The sequence below is a fragment of the Rhagoletis pomonella genome, unplaced genomic scaffold (genome assembly GCF_013731165.1).
Source record: "Rhagoletis pomonella isolate Grant_MI unplaced genomic scaffold, Rhpom_1.0 Rhpom_scaffold_00001, whole genome shotgun sequence".
In the NCBI taxonomy this organism is placed as follows: domain Eukaryota; kingdom Metazoa; phylum Arthropoda; class Insecta; order Diptera; family Tephritidae; genus Rhagoletis; species Rhagoletis pomonella.
In genome coordinates, this window is record NW_023458555.1 from 81,514,975 (window position 1) to 81,520,871 (window position 5,897).

The following is a 5,897-nucleotide window of genomic DNA, read 5'->3' on the forward strand; positions in this document are numbered from 1 at the left end:
GAAATTACCATTTCATTCTTATTACCTCGTCTCGTAGACCATATATACGCAACAGTTTTTGTGAATGCATTAAGTCGTTGTGAAGAACTCAAAGTGTGAAGTGCTAATTTCAGATAAAAAAATATTTCAAAAAAAATAATAAGTGAAGTGACCATTCCAAATCAAAAAGTTTACAATGAATCCACCATCCTCTACACCGCAAGATGAAGCAACAACTATCGAAAACCCAATGAGTCATATACCCAAGCATGATGTTACTGTTTTAGGTGTGTCTACTGATTTAACTGATCTTAATTTACCAACCCATCTGGATATCTTGAGATATTATTTTTACTTAAGCGAACGTGCTAAAACAGAACAAAAAAAGTTTTCCCATAAATCATTCACTATTCAAGTACAAGATAAGTTGATTGGAATTTGGGAAAAACTTGGTATGGAAATAATGCTGAAAAAAAGTGTATTTAATAAATTGAATAAATTGCTTGACAAGTATCAAGAGCAAATCAAGAGAAGAAACAACACCCAACAATTTACAGAGTATGTAAAATCTCTGGAAACAATTTTTTTACATTGGAACATGTAAATGCGATTTGAAGGCAGCTCCATGTGCATGCGGCTGTGTTCCCGAACGCCTCAAAGAGTTCATGCACGATCAACATAATCAGAGAAGACTAACAATGGATGCATTTGTGATGGAAACTGAAGAGCAAGGAGCAACGTCTATGTCATCAATGCCAACATACCAAGATCCCGATGATTCAACATACGCACCGCCACCGGTTGAAGAAGATATGGATAGAAGCACAAGTTCACAATACACAGAGAGATACGATTGTTTTAACTTTGCCTTGGTATGTGACAGATTTGGTGTGCCTGACAGAGTAGCATCAGCATTGGGAACCGTTCTTTTGCAAGATTTTAAAATTAAAGATAAGCATGGGAAACCTCTCATCATGGATGAATCGAAAGTTCGCAGAGAAAAAGAGAAATGCAGACAAGAAGTGCTTCGCAAACGGTTAGATGATACCAATTTGTTAGCGTTTTCATTCGATGGCAGAAAAGATGATACTTTAACGATAGATAAAATTGATGAGAAGTATCATACTAGGATGGTAAAAGAACCTCATCTTGTTATTTTGAGAGAACCCAATTCTGAATTGATTGGTTACGTAAGACTGGAACATGAAACCGCTGAATACAAAACAACCAAATTAAATGGGATTTTCAACGATAAAAATATATCACTGGATGCATTAATTGGAATATGCACTGACGGTGAGCCAACAAACACTGGCCCACACGGTGGAATTATACGACGATTCGAATTGCTGTTAAAAAGACCATTGCATTGGTTCGTTTGCCTTCTACACTTCAACGAACTTCCGTTTCGGCATTTGTTTGAAGCTTTGGATAAATCAACCAGCACTGGACCAAGATCGGCAACCGGAAAACTGAGCCGTAAAATCGAAACTTGTGAAACTCTTCCGGTAAGTTATTGCTATCACTCATTTATTATAATTGTCAACCATTTTTAATTATTTTATTATTATATATTTTCAGGTGGTGGACGGCTTCCAGAAAATTGAGTTGCAAAATATGCCCCCTGCTCCAGAAAAAATTGAATTTTCCACCGATTCGAAGTACTTATACGACATGGCCCATGCAATTTCTAGCGGCGTGGTTCCGGTGGATCTGGCTAACATCAAACCAGGGAAAATTGTACATTCTCGGTGGCTCACCAAGGCCGCTAGATTATTGCGGAAAATCCAGATGCAAATTTAAGAATTCTGGTTGAATTTATAATTGAATGTTATGTGCCAATGTACTTCAATATCAAGTACTACAGCTCTGTCGTGTACGGCAGTGCATTATTTTTCAAGTTCATTGGTTGGTCACGATTTCTAGAACCTCGTTTACGCAAAATTGTCAATCAAGTAATTAAAGATAATTCATATTATGCGCATTCGGAAAATATCTTGTTATCAATGTTGTTTGATGATAGCAAAGAAAAGCGCGACTGTGCCATCAAGAAAATTCTACGCTATCGAACCGATGTTGACGAGCCAATGGAACTTAGAGTCTATAAAAAACCAGATATAAACTTTAATTGCACAAGTTATACGGAAATGATCAATTTGAATGATATAAATATCGTATTTGAAACACCATTCACGCGAAGCATTCCGTACGATACATTGAAAGAATATTTAAATCAAGATGATCCACCGTTTAATGATCCAAAAATTCCATCACACATAACGGGTGATTTTTTTGAGGTTAGGATTTTCATGCATTAGTATTTGACAGATCACGTGGGATTTCAGACATGGTGTCAAAGAGAAAGATGCTCAGTATGCTTTGAAATTTCATCATGAATAGACTTACTAACGAGCAACGCTTGCAAATCATTGAATTTTATTACCAAAATCAGTGTTCGGTTCGAAATGTGTTTCGCGCTTTACGTCCGATTTATGGTCTACATAATCGACCAAGTGAGCAAACAATTAATGCGATTGTGACCAAGTTTCGCACTCAGTTTACTTTATTGGACATTAAACCAACCACACGAATGCGTACAGTGCGTACAGAAGAGAATATTGCGTCTGTTTCTGAGAGTGTTGCTGAAGACCGTGAAATGTCGATTCGTCGCCGTTCGCAGCAATTGGGTTTGTGTTATTCGACCACATGGAAGATTTTACGCAAAGATCTTGGTGTAAAACCGTATAAAATACAGCTCGTGCAAGAACTGAAGCCGAACGATCTGCCACAACGTCGAATTTTCAGTGAATGGGCCCTAGAAAAGTTGGCAGAAAATCCGCTTTTTTATCGACAAATTTTGTTCAGCGATGAGGCTCATTTCTGGTTGAATGGCTTCGTAAATAAGCAAAATTGCCGCATTTGGAGTGAAGAGCAACCAGAAGCCGTTCAAGAACTGCCCATGCATCCCGAAAAATGCACTGTTTGGTGTGGTTTGTACGCTGGTGGAATCATTGGACCGTATTTTTTCAAAGATGCTGTTGGACGCAACGTTACGGTGAATGGCGATCGCTATCGTTCGATGCTAACAAACTTTTTGTTGCCAAAAATGGAAGAACTGAACTTGGTTGACATGTGGTTTCAACAAGATGGCGCTACATGCCACACAGCTCGCGATTCTATGGCCATTTTGAGGGAAAACTTCGGAGAACAATTCATCTCAAGAAATGGACCGGTAAGTTGGCCACCAAGATCATGCGATTTGACGCCTTTAGACTATTTTTTGTGGGGCTACGTCAAGTCTAAAGTCTACAGAAATAAGCCAGCAACTATTCCAGCTTTGGAAGACAACATTTCCGAAGAAATTCGGGCTATTCCGGCCGAAATGCTCGAAAAAGTTGCCCAAAATTGGACTTTCCGAATGGACCACCTAAGACGCAGCCGCGGTCAACATTTAAATGAAATTATCTTCAAAAAGTAAATGTCATGGACCAATCTAACGTTTCAAATAAAGAACCGATGAGATTTTGCAAATTTTATGCAATTATCAAGCTCTTAAAAAATCACCCGTTACAAGGAACGGAACGACATGTTCAATTGCTAGCTAGCGTTTCCAAACGGGTTATACCGGAAAATGTAGAGGCTGTTATGGCGACGACATTAGAGAGCCGTGCGAAATAGCCCTAACTTGGAAGTAAAAAAGACTTCAAACAATAATTTTTTTTAGTTTCTTTTCTATAACTCACTTAAATTAATTTTTTCATTTACATATGTTCTGACTAAATAAATTTCTTAAGAGAAAAAATAGATATTATTATAAATAAATAATAAATATTATTATAAATAAATAAATAAAAATAAAGAAAAAACATAGTCATTTAGCTGATTTTTTCATGTAAAGGCCAAAAATGGTGATTTTTTGAAATGATTGTATGGGGAACCCCCCAGGGGAGTTCCAGGGGGTGTGCCACTGGCATGGGTGGATCGGCCGTCCAAAGTTAGTGGGGGTCGGTCATACATTTGGACTCGATTGGAGCACTCTAAATGGGTCAAAGTGGGATTTTTCAAAATTTGCCCCTACCCAAAAGTTCGACCCAAATTGGGGGACATCAGAATTCGTTTTAGAGGTATGGTTCCTTCGGCAAAGTTTCTTATTTTGATCCCTAGAATACGATTTTCACAGAGCAATGAGCGATTTTTAAATCGACCCGCCCTAGTATACAAGTATAATTAGTTTCTCCAAAACCTCTGAAATTGAGGAAATCAGGGACCGTAAATATCAGTTATTTTTTCCAACAGTTAAACTTCTTCTTCTTCTTTTTTGGCGCAGTAACCGCCTAAGCGATTTTGGCCGAGTTCAGCAAAACACGCCAGTCGTTTCTCTTCTGTGCCAACTGACGCCAAGTGAAGCCAAATCCTTCTCCACCTGATCTTTCCATGGCAGTGGGGGCCTCCCTCTTCCTCTGCTGCCACCAGCGGGTTCCGAGTTGAATACTTTCAGAGCTGGAGCGTCGGTGTCCATACGAACGACATGGCCACGCCAGCAGAGCCGCTGTATTTTAATTCGTTGCACTATGTCCATGTCGTTGTAAAGCTCATACAGCTCATCGTTCCATCGTCTGCGGTACTCGCCGTCACCAACGCATAAAGGCCCGTAAATCTTCCGCATTGTCCATGCTTCTGCGCCATATACCAGCACGGGCATGACGGGGACTTCGTCACGTGGCGGACCTGGTGGTATTGCTCAACGCCATTTTACACAGCCGTATGAGTTTTGAGGGGATGCCAAATTCAGACATAGCGGCGTATAGGCAAATCCTTTTAGTGCTGTCAAAAGCGGCTTTAAAGTCGACAAATAGGGGGCGAGTGTCGATCCTTTTCTCGCGGGTCTTTTCCAAGATTTGGCGCATTGAAAATACCTGGTCTATGGTGGATTTTCCAGGTCTAAAGCCACACTGATAAGGCCCAATCAGTTTATTGACCGTGGGCTTCTGTCTTTCACACAATACGCTCGATAAGACCTTGTAACCTATGCTTAGAAGGCTGATCCCGCGGTAGTTGGCGCGAATGGCGGGCTCCCCTTTCTTGTCGATTGGGCAGAGCACACTTAAATTCCAGTCGTCGGGCATGCGTTCATCTGACCATATTCTTTCTTTCTTTCTTTCTTTCTTTATTTCAAAGTCAAGAAACAAACGTTCTTACTGACTACTTATAACTAAAGTACCATTATAACAATTGTATTTATTTGAAGTAAGAGTTTAGTTGTGACGAAAAACTCAATTTAGAAACTGAGAGATCAAGTTCAACGGAATTAGAGATCTCGTTTAGTTCGCGAAGGGCACGAGCAATAGGGGCATTGTACGCATAGTTCGTTCGGAATCTGCGTAAATAAAATGGATGGTTATTACGTAAGTGTCGAGCCGGAACAGAAAAGTTAATACTTTGCAACAGATCGGAGCAGTTGGTCTCCCCATTAATAACACTAAACATGAATGACAGAGACAATATCGCTCTTCTATTTTCAAGCGGCTTAAGATTAATTAGTCGCAACCGGGACTCATATGCAGGGGTGGGACTAGAAAATTGAAGTGAAGAAAGAGCAAACTTTAGAAAAACTTTTTGCACACGTTCAATTCTATCAATGGAGGATTGGTAATAAGGCCTCCAAATGAACGCAGCATATTCTAGTCTAGAACGAACGAAAGCAGTAAATAATAATTTGAAGGTATAAGGATCAGAAAAGTTTGAGCTGTTTCTTCTTATGAAAGTTAAGACGGAATACGATTTGGAGATAATAAAGTTGAAATGATTTGTAAACGTAAACCGCAAATCGAAAACAACCGCCGCCGTACTTGAACTGCTCAGCCTGCAGGCTGTCAGATCCAGCAGCTTTGTTGTATTTCAGTCGCATTATTGCTATA